Source organism: Triticum dicoccoides, chromosome 5A (assembly GCF_002162155.2).
Source record: "Triticum dicoccoides isolate Atlit2015 ecotype Zavitan chromosome 5A, WEW_v2.0, whole genome shotgun sequence".
NCBI lineage: Eukaryota > Viridiplantae > Streptophyta > Magnoliopsida > Poales > Poaceae > Triticum > Triticum dicoccoides.
In genome coordinates, this window is record NC_041388.1 from 222,313,409 (window position 1) to 222,332,914 (window position 19,506).

A 19,506-nucleotide genomic window follows, 5' to 3' on the forward strand; every position below is an offset into this window, starting at 1 on the left:
ATGCCATGCCTTATAAAATCGGACATGCATCATACTTGGTTGTGCATCATGCCATGTTTATGTGATGGTTGTTTACTATGTTGCTTGCTTTTTTTCGGGTTTCCTCTCTCGTTAGCTTCGGTTTCGTTCCGGAGTTATGAGGATCCGTTCGGCTACGTCCGTTTGTGTCCTTCATGGACTCGTTCCTCTTCCTTGCAGGATCTCAGGCAAGATGACCATACCCTCGAAATCACTTCTATCTTTGCTTGCTAGTTGTTCGCTCTATCGCTATGTCACGCTACCTACCACTTGTTTATCATGCCTCCCTTATTGCCATGTCAAGCCTCTAACCTACCTCTCCTAGCAAACCGTTGTTTGGCTAAGTTACTGCTTTTGCTCAGCCCCTCTTATAGCGTTGTTAGTTGCAGGTGAAGTTGAAGTTTGCTCCATGTTGGAACATGGATATGTTGGGATATCACAATATCTTTTATTTAATTAATGCATCTACATACTTTGTAAAGGGTGGACGGCTCAGCCTTATGCCTGGTGATTTGTTCCATTCTTGCCGCCCTAGTTTCCGTCGTACTGGTGTTATGTTCCTTGATTTTGCGTTCCTTATGAGGTTTGGTGTTATGGGAACCCCTTGACAGTTCGCTTCGAATAAAACTCCTCCAGCAAGGCCCAACCTTGGTTTTACATTTTCCTAACAACCTAAGCCTTTTTCCCTTGGGTTTCCGGAGCCCGAGGGTAATCTTTATTTATAACCCCCCGGGCTAGTGCTTCTCTAAGTGTTGGTCCGAACTAGGGCCCCTTGCAGCGCCACCTCGGGGAAACTTGAGGGCTGGTTGTAGTTGTACGGACCGCTCATCCGGTGTGCCCTGAGAACAAGATATGTGCAGCTCCTATCAGGATTTGCCGGCACATTTGGGCGGCTTTGGTAGTCTTGTTTTACCATTGTCGAAATTTCTTGTAATCGGGATTCTGAGACTGATCGGGTCTTTTCAGGAGAAGGAATATCCTTCATTGACCGTGAGAGCTTGTGATGGGCTAAGTTGGGACACCCCTGCAGGGTATAAACTTTTGAGAGCCGTGCCCGCGGTTATGTAGCAGATGAGAATTTGTTAATATCAGGTTGTAGAGAACTTGACACTTGACATAATTAAAATGCATCAACCGCATGTGTAGCCGTGATGGTCTCTTTCCGGCGGAGTCCGAGAAGTGAACACGGTTCTTGTGTTATGTTTGTGCGTAAGTAGTTTCAGGATCACTTCTTGATCACTTCTAGCTTCTCGACCGTTGTGTCGCTTCTCTTCTCGCTCTTATTTTCGTATGTTAGCCACCATATATGCTTAGTGCTTGTTGCAGCTCCACCTCACTACCTTCTCCTACCCATAAGCTTAAATAGTCTTGATCTCGCGGGTGTGAGATTGCTGAGTCCTCGTGACTCACATATACTTCCAAACATTTGCAGGTGCCGATGATACCAGTGCAGGTGACGGAGCCGATCTCAAGTGGGAGTTTGATGAAGATCTTGATCGTTGTTTTGTGTCTTTTCCGGTTGATCAGTAGTGCCCAGTTGGGACGATCGGGGATCTAGCATTTGGGGTTGTCTTCTTTTATTTCGGTTTCATAGTCGGACCTTGATTGTACTCTGGATGATGTATGTTTACTTGTATTTGTGTGAAGTGGCGATTTTAAGGCAACTATGTATCCCTTTCTTATTCAGTACATGGGATTGTGTGAAGATTACCCCACTTGCGACTAAACTACCATGCAGCTATGCCTCTAAGTCGTGCCCCGACACGTGGGAGATATAGCCCCATTGTGCGTGTTACAAGTTGGTATCAGAGCCATCTCCGACTTAGGAGCCCCTTGCTTGATCGAATCGATGACGTTGTTGAGTCTAGAACAAAATGTTTTGAGTCTTAGGATTATCTATATATCGGAGAGTATGATTCTTTTTACTCCTCAGTCCCTTCGTCGCTCTGGTGAGGCCTCCTCACGTAGAAGCTTTAATTCTCCTCTCCTCAAATTTCACAATTTTTTTTCTTAGGATCACACGGGTATCTTGGAATAATTCCGGTAGTCTTGTGATGAGAACATTGTTCTTGGTGCCTCCTGACATTTAGGGGTTGTGGCAGTGTCCCGGGGAGTTGAGCTCCAAGGTGTTGTCGTCACAATTTTATCGTTGCAGTTCTGGAATGCCTTAGTTTCGCCGACATCGAAAATCTCTTTTATGCAGTTGTTGGTGAGATAACCTCGACGCCACCCAGTACTGGGGTGGGAGTTTGGGAGTATTGCCATAACCTGTATAACGGATGCTTTTCGAAGGTTGAGGTACATGATTTCCGAAGGTTTCTTGGTTATGTGTTGAAGGATGGATACAACTAGATGTAGGAATTGTTAGTTTGGGTGAGATATTATGCTTCCCATGTATCCCCAACACCCGATTGCATAACCAGAAAGTTTCGGGAGTTTTATAAGTGGGAATTCAAGTATCTCCTAGGATATCTTTCCGACAGATGTATGATATGAAATTGGGGTTCGACGTCTAGTGGTCCACCTATCCACGGTTGGTTTTACAGTGGTCTCGTTGTGTCCTAAAGAGTCTTTGGCTATGCTGACTCGGGGACGCTTTGTATGTCATGTGCACTGCCTTGTACATTATGGTGCTGTACGATCGAGCCCGTGTGGGCCCCACCGTGAAAACTTTGGATGAAATCTCTATCATATGTTTGTTCCGGCTTATTCTGCAAGCCAATCCTTTGTTTTGTTTTGGTTTGCGGTATTAGAGTTGCTTCAATGTCAAGTGTTGAATCCATACTTTTTCCTAAATGGTGTTCTCATATTTCTATGGGAATACTAATGCTTCTTGATCATCGAGTTTGTCATCTCAATTTCTTCTCAACTGGTGTTCTCCTCTTCAAGTGGATATGATCATTTTCAACATCCGCAAGATCAATTCTAAGTTTTCTCAACAGTATCCTTTCCATCTGCCCAAGTTGCCTTTGTTTTTCCCGCCCTCCCACCCTTTTTCTTCGAGGACTCAGATTTATTAATCAAGTATCCTTTTATTGATGGGAAGCCTCTCAATTCTTTTTCGACAATGTTCTTTTCCGGTGATTCTCAGGAAGGTACTCACGGAGCATCAAGTTCGTCATTCTTCTTTCATTTCGTCTCTGGTGGATTCAATTCAAGCTTTGTTGATCATATCCTTTCCTCGGTTCAAATGCGTTCGCATGTTGGTGCACCTCGTAATCATTCACTTCTCGCTATTCATTTGTTATGGAGTGCTGAAGATATCTCAGGAGATTCGTGTTTTCATTCCTAATCCGTTCAAGATTTCTTGAGGTTGTCATCTCTTTTGAGCCATGTAATTCAACCGGTGTGATCTCTCTTCAAAATCATTCTAAAGGTGTATCTTTTGAGTGGGCCCTAACCCACAGGTCTTTTCCCAGGATCTTACCTGACTCTTCTAATTTTTACGAAGTTATTCTCAAATTCATTTCAAAGTATGACGTAAGTATGAATTGTCATCAGTCATATGTCTTTCTCTAAGATCTCTCAAATTCTTTCCATTGTTGGCTCAACCTATTCGCTTTTGATTCTCCTGGAGTGTCTAAACAATTCATGGTGGTGTTTCTCGTCATCATTCTCGGATTTTGAAGACCAAACTGGAGTTCCTCTTAAATCCTTAACCATTTTTTTTCAAAGATGTGTAGTTCAAGCTTGATAACATCCTCTCATAATTGTTTTTTATTGTGAGAATTATTTTCATACCCATCCGAAGCATTTCAGGAGTCTTTTCAGTTTGATTCTTCGGAGGCCATCATTTCAGAAAATTTATTCGTTCTCAACATTTAGATCTCATTCCCCAATTCTACCGGCCGGTGCATCGTTCAAATATCCTCTAATAAGTTCATGATCTCTTTGGTCTCATGTATTTTTATTCTCTCAAGTATCCTCGTTCTTTTTATAATTCTTCCTGGTGTTTCTTTATCTTTTCTTCATTCATTTTCAATTCTTATGGTGGTTCGTTCAAGAGTTCTCTTCCTTGGTTATCATATCAATTCATTCGTTCTTTCCAATCCTACCGGCGGTTCATTGAAGTCCTTCTCAAGTTGCGCTATATCTCTCTTAATTCTTTCTACGATAATAAGTAGTATGCCAAATCTATTGCTTATCATAAATTTAAATTGTTGAAGGATACACATAACATAATTCTTATTCTTGTTTCATCCAAGTGTTTAATTCTTTCTTTCGGAGTTCATTCATGATATCAATTCTCGGTTTCAATTGTTTCATCTTTTCTTTTCCATAGTTCCAAGTTTTCTCGGTTATATCATCACGAAGCTCCATCTAATCATTGCAAGGCTTCAATCTTATTCTTTCATCCTTCACTTCTTTTGATCATTCTTTTATTACCAGATTTCTTCATGGAGGCTCAACATGGTGGTTCGTCAAGGGTTTCTTTCATTCTTCAAACGTTCTTCAAGTTTTCTCTCGGAATTAAGATCCGCCAAGCTATACTCTAAAATAAACATGGTGTTCAACACATGTCTTCTTTTGAGGAGTTCAAGCATTCTTCATATTGCATTCCTAAGTGCAATTATTTCATATCTCATCTTTTGAGGTGGTGTTATGTCATTGTTGATAATTTCCCTTCGTGTTTCATGATTCACAAGTTTTCAAGAGTGACATATCTTAAATCCATCATTTTCAATTCATTCAAGTCATCTTTTCAACCAATCAATCTCTTCATTGTAGTTATCTTGGGTTATATTTCATCTAAAGCCTTCCATTGGGACTGTTGCTATTTATGGTGCACATAAATTACCCAAGTCCTTCATTCATCCTTCCGGGTGAAATAAGCTTCTCGTCTCCTTGTTGGTATCAATCCAATCTATTGTTTTCGGTGGCAGAATTCCACCTCAGTTTTGAGATGTTTTCCATAAGGCCACAACAAGCTTACTCTTTTCGTTGTTGGTTTTCCAACAACTCCGTTCGACCCTTCTCCTAAAGATGCTTTTTCAAGCTCATTTGAGGTAGAAGTTGTTGTTTTCTCCTCCATTATTTTGATTCCATTCTTACTTTTGTTCCGTAGGCATGGTGAGGGTGCTCATTTCACTCATCATCTCAAATTGTGAGGATCGTGTTCTTTTCGTTCTTATACATTTAACCTGAGTGTCGTGTCCAAGTTCTCTCATCTTATCAAGTTTTACCTCCCTTCTCAACCGGAGCGCTGTCTGAAATATTTCTTACCCATTGTGCCATTCTTTCAATAGTTCTGGAGGCAGTGTGGTGTTGATTTCGTCAAGTATCATCCAATCTTCCCAAGTTCATGTTCAATTCCTTACATTTACAGTCAGAGTGTTGTCCAAATTATATCATTCTTATTCCTTCTCTATCTTGTTTTAACCAGAGTGGTTTCAACTCCTATCTTGTCACTTAACCTCAAGGTTCGCGCAATGTTCCTTGTTCCTCTTTTCTAATGGAGTGTTTTTAACTTCGTTCATCTCCATTGTATTCTTATTTCAATTTGTTCAACCTCTCAAGGTTCACGGTTTCACTCATTTGTCGAAGAAGCAACTTAGTTTTACCTCTTCTCTTCCTCTTCCGTTTCCCTCCGGTGCCATCCTAGATCTCGGGACGATATCCTCTTGTAGTGGTGGAGTGTTGTAACGCCCCGAGACCGATGTGCTAGGTGTCTTCCAGTTATTCGCTGTTGTTGCCTTGTCATTTTCTTGTGTGTTGCATCTTGCCATGTCATCATGTGCATTGCATCATCATGTTTTCAACACTTGCATCTATCCGGGTTTCCCAGTTCTTTCCATTTTCCATTCTGAGCCCAGACACAGTCGCACGCGCTCACGGCACGTCCAAGATATTTTTTATAAGTGGCCGTAGAATGTTCTTGGAATGGGATTAAAGTTGGCGTGTGGTGTTGTTATGTTGTCAGTAGGTCGCCTGCCAAGTTTCATCGCTTTTGGAGTCCGTTTGACGCCCCAACGGTTAACTATAGCGGCATTATAGCCGGTCTATCGTCGGACGTTTCCGGTCTCTAGAAACGGTTGTTGGGTTGCATTCCCCCCCTCTCTTCTCAATCCAACCACACACTTGACCTCGTTCGCCTAACCCCTGTTTGCACAGTGCATCAACCCCTCGCGCATGTCCGAAACTGTCCCGAACCTGACCCAGATAGTCGTCACCGTTGGATCCGGATCATCCCCAAACATCCGTAAAATATCTCCGTTTTCTTATTTGGGCTCTTTACCTTTTTTTTCTCGACCGTCCGATTGCGATTGGAGGGACGAAGTAGTCCCTAACCTTATCCGTGATGTATATATTCGTCCACCCCTAGTCCATTTTCACAAACCCTAGATTCTAGCCCTCTTTGTCCCATCGCGCCACCGCTGGCCAACCACTCCCTCTCCTTCCTCGGGATCCATCCCGCTCCACCTCATCTTCAGTGCCCGACCAACTAGCGTAGCCGCCATGCATCCACCCAGATCCAGCCGTCCAAAGTGAGCCTGGCCGTCGGATTCGGATCCAGCGACCAGGAGGCTTCCACACGCACGGCCCCAAGCCTCCCGCAGCGCTCGGTCCGATCTAGATCGAGGCAGCCGTCTTCATCGTGCGCCTCTCCTCTGCCATCACCAGCCTCCCCCGCGCGGGAGCACCACCGTCGGCCACTTGCTGCATCGCCAGGCCAGCCTCCTGTCTCCTCCTTCCCCTTCCATTCCCTCCTTCCTCTCTCCATCCCGTAACTCTCTCCTCCTCCCTCTGTTTTCTCTCATAGGGAGAACAAGGCGCGCCGGCCTCCATGGATTTCGCACCGGAGCTCAATCCGCGCTCGATCCCCCTCTTCGACCTCCACTGACTTCGTTCCGCGCCTCCCTGTGCTCGTTGGGACCGTAGCCCTGCACCGGCGCCCATCGTCGCTTCCCGCACCAACCGCCCCTACTGAGCTCCTCGCATTGACCGCTCCGTGCCTCGCATCGCGCCCAAGTCCCTCGCGGCTCCACCGAAAACTGGTCCTCGCCGGCCTTCCCTACACGCTTGCTACCGCCGTCCTGTTTTCTTCCCGGCGAGAGCGTCGCCTCTGCTTCTTCCGGTTTGAGCGAGTGATGCCATTCCCCCAGTGTTGACCGGCGCCAAGTTCCCCTGCGCCTGGACCCGCTCGATCCCGTTGACCGCGCCCCTGCTTCGTCCATCGCCTGGGCCTCCTACGCTTAACCGGGCCAAGGCCCATGGTGAGCTGCCTCCACCCACCGCCTGTTCCTGTTGACCCGACTACATTTCAGCCCGAATGTGTTTTTTTTCAGTCCAGCAAATTTCCAAATTTTCCAGAGAACAACAGTTTTGCAGATTGGCCCCTCATGTTCATGCATTAATAACTCCACAACCGTGCACCGGATTAAAATGATTCATATGTGCTGAATGACTAGAATTTCATATAGTTTCATAATATGCAACTTTCACCCATGTTTAAAATGCTGTTTGTTTACATTTGCTCTAATGCCATGTTAAAATGAATTACTTCATAACTAAATAACCGTAGCTCCATTTTAAATAAACTTTATATGTAAATGGGATAGAAAAATGCCTAGTTTAACATGGTGGCATTACTTTGCATGATTAATAAGCCTAAAATTGTGTTTAGGGAAGAACAGTACCAACCTTAAAATATGCACATGGGGATTTTCCAGAATTGTTGTTTGTTGTTCCGGCCTAATTTAAATTGCTTAGATAGTATAGTTTTCAAATGCTTCACCTCTTGCCATGCTAACCAACATTTAATATTGTTGAGTACATAAACAGGAGAGAACTAAATAAGTCATGTGGTGTTCCATCAATATGCAACTCGTTGCATAGTGAGCTCCACTTAATTTGTAGAATTGTTTGTGCACTTTGCCAGGCCATGCCTCATAAAACCGGACATGCATCATACTTGGTTGTGCATCATGCCATGTTTATGTGATGGTTGTTTACTATGTTGCTTGCTTGTTTCCAGGTTGCCTCTCTCGTTAGCTTCGGTTTCGTTCCGGAGTTGTGAGGATCCGTTCGGCTACGTCTGTTTGTCTCCTTCATGGACTCGTTCTTCTTCCTTGCGGGATCTCAGGCAAGCTGACCATACCCTCGAAATCACTTCTATCTTTGCTTGCTAGTTGTTCTCTCTATCTCTATGTCACGCTACCTACCACTTGTTTATCATGCCTCCCTTATTGCCATGTCAAGCCTATAACCCACCTCTCCTAGAAAACCGTTGTTTAGCTAAGTTATCGCTTTTGCTCAGCGCCTCTTATAGCGTTGTTAGTTGCAGGTGAAGTTGAAGTTTGCTCCATGTTGGAACATGGATATGTTGGGATATCACAATATCTCTTATTTAATTAATGCACCTATATACTTGGTAAAGGGTGGAAGGCTCGGCCTTATGCCTGGTGTTTTGTTCCACTCTTGCCACCCTAGTTTCCGTCATACTGGTGTTATGTTCCTTGATTTTGCGTTCCATACGCGGTTGGGTGTTATGGGAACCCTTAAAAGTTCGCTTTGAATAACTCTCCTCCATCAAGGCCCAACCTTGGTCTTACATTTGCCTAACAACCTAAGCCTTTTGCCCTTGGGTTTCCGGAGCCCAAGGGTCATCTTTATTTTTAACCCCCCTGGGCCAGTGCTTCTCTAAGTGTTGGTCCCAACTAGAGCCCCTTGCAGCACCACCTAGGGGAAACTTGAGGGCTGGTTTTAGTTGTATGGACTTCTCATCCGGTGTGCCCTAAGAACGAGATATGTGCAGCTCCTATCGGGATTTGTCGGCACATTCGGGTGGCTTTGTTGGTCTTGTTTTACCATTGTCGAAATGTCTTGTAACCGGGATCGATACTGATCGGGTCTTTCCGGGAGAAGCAATATCCTTCGTTGACCATGAGATCTTGTGATGGGCTAATTTGGGGCACCCCTGCAGGGTATAAACTTTTTAGAGCCGTTCCCGCAGTTATGTGGCAGATGGGAATTTGTTAATATCTGGTTGTAGAGAACTTGACAGTTGACTTAATTAAAATGCATCAACCGCGTGTGTAGTTGTGATGGTCTCTTTCCGGCGGAGTCCGGGAAGTGAACACGGTTCTTGTGTTATGTTTGTACGTAAGTAGTTTCAGGATCACTTCCTGATCACTTCTAGCTTCTCGACCGTTGCGTTGCTTCTCTTCTCGGTCGTATTTGCGTATGTTAGGCACCATATGTGCTTAGTGCTTGCTGCAGCTCCACCTCACTACCTTCTCCTACCCATAAGCTTAAATAGTCCTGATCTCACGGGTGTGAGATTGCTGAGTCCTCGTGACTCACGGATACTTCCAAACAGTTGCAGGTGCCGATGATACCAGTGCAGGTGACGCAACCGAGCTCAAGTGGGAGCTCGATGAAGATCTTGATCGTTGTTTTGTGTCTTTTCTGGATGATCTGTAGTGGAGCCCAGTTGGGACGATCGGTGATCTAGCATTTGGGGTTGTCTTCTTTTATTTTGGTTCCGTAGTCGGACCTTGATTGTACTTTGGATGATGTATGTTTACTTGTATTTGTGTGAAGTGGGGATTGTAAGCCAACTCTGTATCCCTTTCTTATTCAGTACATGGGATTGTGTGAAGATTACTGCTACCTCTTGAGCACTGCATTGGTTTTCCCCGAAGAGGAAGGGATGATGCAGCAAAGTAGCATAAGTATTCCCCTCAGTTTTTGAGAACCAAGGTATCATTCCAGTAGGAGGCTACGCACGAGTCCCTCATACCTACACAAAACAAATAAATCCTCGCAACCAACGCGAATAGGGGTTGTCAATCCCTACACGGCCACTTACGAGAGTGAGATCTGATAGATATGATAAGGTAATATTTTTGGTATTTTTTTGATAAAGATGCAAAGTAAAATAAAGGCAAAGTAAAAAATCAAAGGTAATAACTAAGTAGTAGGAGATTAATAAGATGAAGATAGACCCGGGGCCATAGGTTTCACTAGTGGCTTTTCTCGAGAGCATAAGTATTCTACGATGGGTGAACAAATTACTGTTGAGCAATTGACAGAGTTGAGCATAGATATGAGAATATCTAGGTACGATCATGTATATAGGCATCACGTCCGACACAAGTAGACCGACTCCTACCTGCATCTACTACTATTACTCCACTCATCGACCGCTATCTAGCATGCATCTAGAGTATTAAGTTAAAAACAGAGTAACGCCTTAAGCAAGATGACATGATGTAGAGGGATAGACTCATGCAATATGATGAAAACCCCATCTTGTTATCCTCGATGGCAACAATACAATATGTGCCTTGCTGCCCCTACTGTCACTGGAAAAGGACATGGCAAGATTGAACCCAAAGCTAAGCACTTCTCCCATTGCAAGAAAGATCAATCTAGTAGGCCAAACCAAACTGATAATTCAAAGAGACTTGCAAAGATAACCAATCATACATAAAAGAATTCAGAGAATATTCAAATATTGTTCATAGATAGACTTGATCATAAACCCACAATTCATAAACCCACAATTCATCGGTCTCAACAAACACACCGCAAAAAGAAGATTACATCGAATAGTTCTCCACAAGAGAGGGGGAGAACATTGTATTGAGATCCAAAAAGAGAGAAGAAGCCATCTAGCTAATAACTATGGAGCCGTAGGTCTGAGGTAAACTACTCACACTTCATCGGAGGGGCTATGGTGTTGTTGTAGAAGCCCTCCATGATTGATGCCCCCTCCGGTGGAGCTCCGGAACAGGCCCCAAGATGGGTTCTCATGGATACAAAAACTTGCGACGGTGGAATTACGTTTTTGGCTCTGTATCTGATCGTTTGGGGGTACGTAGGTATATATAGGAGGAAGGAGTACGTCGGTGGAGCAACAGGGGAGCCCACGAGGGTGGAGGGCGCGCCTGGGGGGTAGGTGCGCCCCCTACCTCGTGGCCTCCTCTTTTGTGTCTTAACGTAGGGTCCAAGTCTCCCGGGTCTTGTTCGTTGAGAATAACACGTTCCCGAAGGTTTCATTCCGTTTGGACTCCGTTTGATGTTCTTTTTCTTCGAAACCCTAAAACAGGCAAAAAAACAGAAATTCTGGGCTAGGCTTCCGGTTAATAGGTTAGTCCCAAAAATAATATAAAAGTGGAAAATAAAGCCCAATAATGTCCAAAACAGTAGATAATATAGCATGGAGCAATCAAAAATTATAGATTCGTTGGAGACGTATCAATTACCCCACTTGTGACTAAATTACCATGCAGCTGTGCCTCTAAGTCGTGCCCCGACACGTGGGAGATATAGCCGCATTGTGGGTGTTACACTTTGCCAAGGCAATTGCACCAGTATTGTCACAAAAGATTTTTATTGGACCCGATGCACTAGATATGACACCAAGATCGGATATGAACTCCTTCATCCAGACTCCTTCATCTGCTGCTTTCGAAGCAGCTATGTACTCCGCTTCACACGTAGATCCCGCCATGACGCTTTGTTTAGAACTACTCCAACTAACAGCTCCACCGTTCAATATAAACACATATCCGGTTGGCGATTTAGAATCGTCCAGATCAGTGTCAAAGCTTGCGTCGACGTAACCATTTACGACGATCTCTTTGTCACCTCCATAAACGAGAAACATATCCTTAGTCCTTTTCAGGTATTTCAGGATGTCCTTGACCGCTGTCCAGTGATCCACTCCTGGATTACTTTGGTACCTCCCTGCTAAACTAATAGCAAGGCACACATCAGGTTTGGTACACATCATTGCATACAAGATAGAGCCTATGGCTGAAGCATAGGGAACACTTTTCATTTCCTATCTATCTTCTGCAGTGGTCAAGCATTGAGTCTTACTCAACTTCACACCTTATAACACAGGCAAGAACCCTTTCTTTGCTTGATCCATTTTGAACTTCTTCAAAACTTTATCAAAGTATGTGTTTTGTGAAAGTCCAATTAAGCGTATTGATGCCCAATATATAAGCAGCTTCTCCGATGTCTTTCATTGAAAAACTCTTATTCAAGTATCCTTTTATGCTATCCAGAAATTCTATATCATTTCCAATCAACAATATGTCATGCACATATAATATTAGAAATGCTACAGAGCTCCCACTTACTTTCTTGTAAATACAGGCTTCTCCAAAAGTCTTTATAAAACCATATGCTTTGATCACACTATCAAAACATTTATTCCAACTCCGAGAGGCTTGCACCAGTCCATAAATGGATCACTGGAGCTTGCACACTTTGTTAGCACCCTTCAGATCGACAAAACCTTTTGATTGCATCATATACAAATCCTGTTCCAGAAATCCATTCAGAAATGCAGGTTTGACATCCATTTGCCAAATTTCATAATCATAAAATGCGACAATTGCTAAACATGATTCGGACAGACTTATGCATCGCTACGGGTGAGAAAGTCTCATCGTAGTCAACCCCTTGAACTTGTCGAAAACCTTTCGCAACAAGTCGAGCTTCATAGACAGTAACATTACCGTCAGCATCAGTCTTCTCCTTGAAGATCCATTTATTCTCGATGGCTTGCCGATCATCGGGCAAGTCAACCAAAGTCCACACTTTGTTCTCATACATGGATCCCATCTCAGATTTCATGGTCTCAAGCCATTTTACGGAATCTGGGCTCACCATCGCTTCTTCATAGTTCGTAGGTTCACCATGGTCAAGTAACATGATTTCCAGAACAGGATTACCATACCACTCTGGTGCGGATCTTACTCTGGTTGACCTATGAGGTCCAGTAGTAACTTGATCTGAAGTTTCATGATCATCATCATTAGCTTCCTCACTAACTGGTGTAGATGTCACAGGAACTGGTTTCGGTGATGAACTACTTTCCAATAAGGGAGCAGTTACAGTTACCTCATCAAGTTCTACTTTCCTCCCACCCATTTTTTTCGAGAGAAACTCCTTCTCTAGAAAGGATCCATTCTTAGCAACAAATGTCTTGCCTTCGGATCTGTGATAGAAGGTGTACCCAATAGTTTCCTTTGGGTATCCTATGAAGACACATTTCTCCGATTTGGGTTCGAGCTTATCAGGTTGAAGTTTTTTCACATAAGCATCGCAACCCCAAACTTTAAGAAATGACAACTTTGGTTTCTTGCAAAACCACAGTTCATAAGGCGTCGTCTCAACGGATTTCGATGGTGCCCTATTTAACGTGAATGCAGCCGTCTCTAAAGCATAACCCCAAAATGATAGCGGTAAATCAGTAAGAGACATCATAGATCGCACCATATCTAGTAAAGTACGATTACAACATTCGGACACACCATTACACTGTGGTGTTTCGGGTGGCGTGAGTTGCGAAACTATTCAGCATTGTTTCAAATGTAGACCAAACTCATAACTCAAATATTCTCCTCCACGATCAGATCGTAGAAACTTTATTTTCTTGTTATGATGATTTTCCACTTCACTCTGAAATTCTTTGAATTTTTCAAATGTTTCAGACTTATGTTTCATTAAGTAGATATACCCATATCTGCTCAAATCATCTGTGAAGGTGAGAAAATAATGATACCCGCCGCGAGCCTCAATATTCATTGGACCACATACATCAGTATGTATGATTTCCAATAAATCTGTTGCTCGCTCCATTGTTCCAGAGAACAGTGTTTTAGTCATCTTGCCCATGAGGCATGGTTCACAAGTAGCAAGTGATTCATAATCAAGTAATTCCAGAAGTCCATCAGTATGGAGTTTCGTCATCCGCTTTACACCAATATGACCTAAATGGCAGTGCCACAAATAAGTTGCACTATGATTATCAACTCTGCATCTTTTGGCTTCAACATTATGAAGATGTGTATTACTACTATCGAGATTCAATAAAAATAGACCACTCTTCAAGGGTGCATGACCATAAAATATATTACTCATATAAATAGAACAACCATTATTCTCAGATTTAAATGAATAACCGTCTCGCATCAAACAAGATCCAGATATAATGTTCATGCTTAACGCTGGCACCAAATAACAATTATTCAGGTCTAAAGTTAATCCCGAAGGTAGATGTAGAGGTGGCATGCCGACGGCGATCACATCGACTTTGGAACCATTTCCCACACGCATCGTCACCTCGTCCTTAGCTAATCTTCGCTCAATCCATAGTCAATGTTTCGAGTTGCAAATATTAGCAACAGAACCAGTATCAAATACCCAGGTGCTACTGCAAGCTCTAGTAAGGTACACATCAATAACATGTATATCAGATATACCTTTGTTCACCTTGCCATCCTTCTTATCTGCCAAATACTTGGGGCAGTTCCGCTTCCAATGACCAGTCTGTTTGTAGTAGAAGCACCCAGTCTCTTGCTTAGGTCCAGACTTGGGTTTCTTCTCCTGAGCAGCAACTTGTTTGCCGTTCTTTTTGAAGTTCCCCTTCTTCTTTCCTTTACCCTTTTTCTTTAAACTGGTGGTCTTGTTGACCATCAACACTTGATGCTCCTTCTTGATTTCTACCTCCGCAGCCTTTAGCATTGCGAAGAGCTCGGGAATTGTCTTATCCATCCCTTGCATATTATAGTTCATCACAAAGCTCTTGTAGCTTGGTGGCAGTGATTGAAGAATTCTGTCAATGACACTATCATCCGGAAGATTAACTCCCTGTTGAATCAAGTGATTGCAGTACCCAAACATTCTGAGTATATGTTCACTGACAGAACTATTCTCCTCCATCTTGCAGCTATAGAACTTATTGGAGACTACATATATCTCAATCCGGGCATTTGCTTGAAATAACAACTTCAACTCCTGGAACATCTCATATGCTCCATGACGTTCAAAACGTCGTTGAAGTCCCGGCTCTAAGCCGTAAAGCATGGCACACTGAACTATCGAGTAGTCATCAATGCACGACTGCCAGGCATTCACAATGTCTGCAGTTGCCGGTGCAGGTGGTACATCTAGCGGTGCTTCCAGGATGTAATTCTTCTGTGCAGCAATGAGGATAATCCTCAAGTTACGGACTTAGTCCATGTAATTTCTACCATCATCTTTCAACTTTGCTTTCTCAAGGAACGCTTTAAAATTCAACGGAACAACAACACGGGCCATCTATCTACAACAACATAGACAAGCAAAATACTATCAGGTACTAAGTTCATGATAAATTTAAGTTCAATTAATCATATTACTTAAGAAATCCCACTTAGATAGACATCCCTCTAATCATCTAAGTGATCATGTGATCCAAATCAACTAAACCATAACCGATCATCATGTGAAATGGAGTAGTTTTCAATGGTGAACATCACTATGTTGATCATATCTACTATATGATTCATGCTTGACCTTTCAGTCTCAGTGTTCCGAGGCCATATCTGTATATGCCAGGCTCATCAAGTTTAACCTGAGTATTCTGCGTGTGCAAAACTGGCTTGCACCCGTTGTACAAGAACATTGAGCTTATCACACCCGATCATGACATGGTGTCTCGGCACGATGAAATTTTGCAATGGTGCATACTCAGGGAGAATACTTGTACCTTGAAATTTTTAGTGAGAGATCATCTTATAATGCTACCGTCAATCAAAGAAGAATAAGATGCATAAACGATAAACTTCACATGCAATCAATATAAGTGATATGATATGGCCATCATCATCTTGTGCTTTTGATCTCCATCTCCAAAACACCATCATGATTTCCATATGGCTCCTGCCAGTTGCCGATAACTCCGTTACAAAACATGATCATCTCATATATAGCATCATGCCTTGACCATATCACATCACAACATGCCCTGCAAAAACAAGTTAGACATCCTCTACTTTGTTATTGCAAGTTTTACGTGGTTGCTACGGGATGAGCAAGAACCATTCTTACCTATGCATCAAAACCACAACGATAGTTCGTCAAGTTAGTGTTGTTTTAACCTTTAACAAGGACCGGGCGTAGTCACACTCGGTTCAACTAAAGTTGGAGAAACTTACACCCGCCAGCCACCTGTGTGCAAAGCACGTCGGTAGAACCAGTCTCGCGTAAGCGTACACGTAATGTCGGTCCGGGCCGCTTCATCCAACAATACCACCGAACCAAAGTATGACATGCTGGTAAGCAGTATGACTTGTATCGCCCACAACTCACTTGTGTTCTACTCGTGCATATAACATCTACGCATAAACCAGGCTCGGATGCCACTGTTGGGGAACGTAGTAATTTCAAAAAAATTCTTACGCACATGCAAGATCATGGTGATGCCTAGCAACGAGAGGGGAGAGTGTCGTCTATGTACCCTCATAGACTGTAAGCGGAAGCGTTATGACAACGCGGTTGATGTAGTCGTACGTCTTCACGATCAACCGATCCTCGGTACCGAACGTACGACACCTCCGCGTTCAACACACGTTCAGCTCGGTGATGTCCCGCGAACTCACGATCCAATAGAGCTTCCGGGAAGAGCTTCGTCAGCACGACGGCGTGGTGATGGTGTTGATGAAGCTACCGACACAGGGATTCGCCTAAGCACCGCTACGATATGACTGAGGTGGATTATGGTGGAGGGGGCACCGCACATGGCTAAGAGATCAATGATCAATTGTTGTGTCTCCAAGGGGTGCCCCCCTCCCCGTATATAAAGGAGTGAAGGAGGGGGAGGGGGCCGGCCTCCTATGGCGTGCCCCATGAGGAGTCCTACTCCCATCGGGAGTAGGACTCCCCCTTCCAAGTAGGAGTAGGAGAGGAGAAGGAACGGAGAGAAGGAGAGAAGGAAAGGGGGCGCCACCCCCCTCCTTGTCCAATTCGGACTAGAGGGGGAGGGGGGGCGCGGCTGCCTTGGATGCCCCTCCTCTTCTACCACTAAGACCATTAGGCCCAATATACTCCCCGGGGGTTCCGGTAACCCCCCGGTACTCCGGTATATGTCTGAAACCTCCCAAAACACTTCCGGTGTCCGAACATAGTCGTCCAATATATCAATCTTTACGTCTCGACCATTTCAAGACTTCTCGTCATGTCCGTGATCATATCCAGGACTCCGAACTACCTTCGGTACATCAAAACACAAAAACTCATAATACTGATCGTAACAGAACTTTAAGCGTGCGGACCCTACGGGTTCGGGAACTATGTAGACATGACCGAGACACGTCTCTGGTTAATAACCAATAGTGGAACCTGGATGCTCATATTGGTTCCTACATATTCTACGAGGATCTTTATCAGTCAAACCGCATAACAACATACGTTGTTCCCTTTGCCATCGGTATGTTACTTGCCCAAGATTCGATCGTCGGTATCTCAATACCTAGTTCAATATCGTTACCGGCAAGTCTCTTTACTCGTTCCGCAATGCATCATCCAGTAACTAACTCATTAGTCACATTGCTTGCAAGGCTTGTAGTGATGTGCATTACCAGAGGGCCCAGAGATACCTCTCCGATAATCAGAGTGACAAATCCTATTCTCGATCTATGCCAACTCAATGAACACCATCGGAGACACCTGTAGAGCACCTTTATAATCACCCAGTTACGTTGTGACGTTTGGTAGCACACAAAGTGTTCTTCCGGTAATCGGGAGTTGCATAATCTCATAGTCATAGGAACATGTATAAGTTATGAAGAAAGAAATAGCAGTAAACTAAACGATCAAGTGCTAAGCTAACGGAATGGGTCATGTCAATCACATCATTCTCCTAATTATGTGATCCCGTTAATCAAATGACAACTCATGTCTATGGTTAGGAAACTCAACCATCTTTGATCAACGAGCTAGTCAAGTAGAGGCATACTAGTGACACTATGTTTGTCTATGTATTCACACATGTATTATGTTTCCGATTAATACAATTCTAGCATGAAAAATAAACATTTATCATGATATGAGGAAATAAATAATAACTTTATTATTGCCTATAGGTCATATTTCCTTCACCAGGTTCTGCTATTGGTTATTGGCCGTAGAGATGTCTCGGTCATGTCTACATAGTTCTCAAACCCATAGGGTCCACACGCTTAACATTCGATGGCGATTTTGTCTTATATGAGTTATGTGTTTTGATGACCAAATGTTGTTCGAAGTCGCGGATGAGATCACAGACATGACGAGGACTCTCGAAATGGTCGAGACATAAAGAATGATATATTGGATGATGTTATTCGGACACCGGATGAGTTCCGTGAGGTACCGAGTAACTATCGGAGTGCCGGAGGGTTATCGGAACCCCCTGGGGGAACTAATGGGTCTTCATGGGCCTTAGTGGAGAGAGGGGAGGGCCGCAAGGGGCTGGCCACGCGCCCCCCTAGCAGTTCTAATTGGACTAGGGGAAGGGGGCGGCACCCCCCCTTTCCCTCTCCCTCTCCCTCTCCCTTGCTTCTCCCCCCTTCCACCAAGTGGAATCCTACTAGGACTTGGAGTCCTCGTAGGACTCCTCTCTCTTGGCACGCCCTACAGGGGCCAGCCGGCCTCCCCCTCTCCCCCTTTATATACGGAGGCAGGGGGCACCCTAGAACACACAAGATCAATTGTCTTAGCCGTGTGCAGTGCCCCCCTCCATAGATTACACCTCAGATCATATTGTCATAGTGCTTAGGTGAAGCCATGCACGGATCACATCATTAACAACATCATCACGCTGTCATGCTGATAGAACTCATCTACATCCCCAAACCTCTGATGGATCAAGAGCTCGAGGGAGGTCATCGCGCTGAATGTGTGCAGAACTCGGAGGTGCCGTGTGTTCAGTACTTGATCGGTTGGATCGTGATTGGATCGAGAAGAGTACAACTACATCAACTGCGTTGACATAACGCTTCCGCTTTCGGTGTAGGAGGGTACATGGACACACTCTCCCCTCTTGTTGCTATGCATCTCCTAGTTAGATCTTGCATGATCATAGGAATTTTTTTTTGAATTACTACATTTCCCAACAGTGGCATACGAGTCAGGTCTATGCGTAGATGATATATGCACGAGTAGAACACAATGAGTTGTGTGCGATAATAGTCATATTGCTTACCACCAACGTCTTACTTTGATTCGGCAGTATTGTTTGATGAAGCGGCCCGGACCGACATTACATGACCGCGTTCATGATACTGGTTCTACCGACGTGCTTCGCACATAGTTGGCTGGCGGGTGTCTATTTCTCCAACTTTAGTTGAATCGAGTTTGACTACGGCTAGTCCTTGTTGAAGGTTAAAACAACACACTTGCCGAAAAATCGTTGTGGTTTTTGATGCGTGGGTAAGAATGCTTCTTGCTAGAAGCCCATAGCAGCCACGTAAAGCTTGCAACAACAAAGTAGAGGACGTCTAACTTGTTTTCCAGGGCATGTTGTGATGTGATATGTCAAGACGTGATGAGATATAAATTGTTGTACGAGATGATCATGTTTTGTAGAAGTTATCGGCAACTGGCCAGAGCCTTATGGTTGTCACTTTATTGTATGAAATGCAATCGCCATGTAATTGCTTTACTTTATCACTAAGGCGTAGTGATAGTCGTAGAAGCAATTGTTGGCGAGACAACAACGATGCT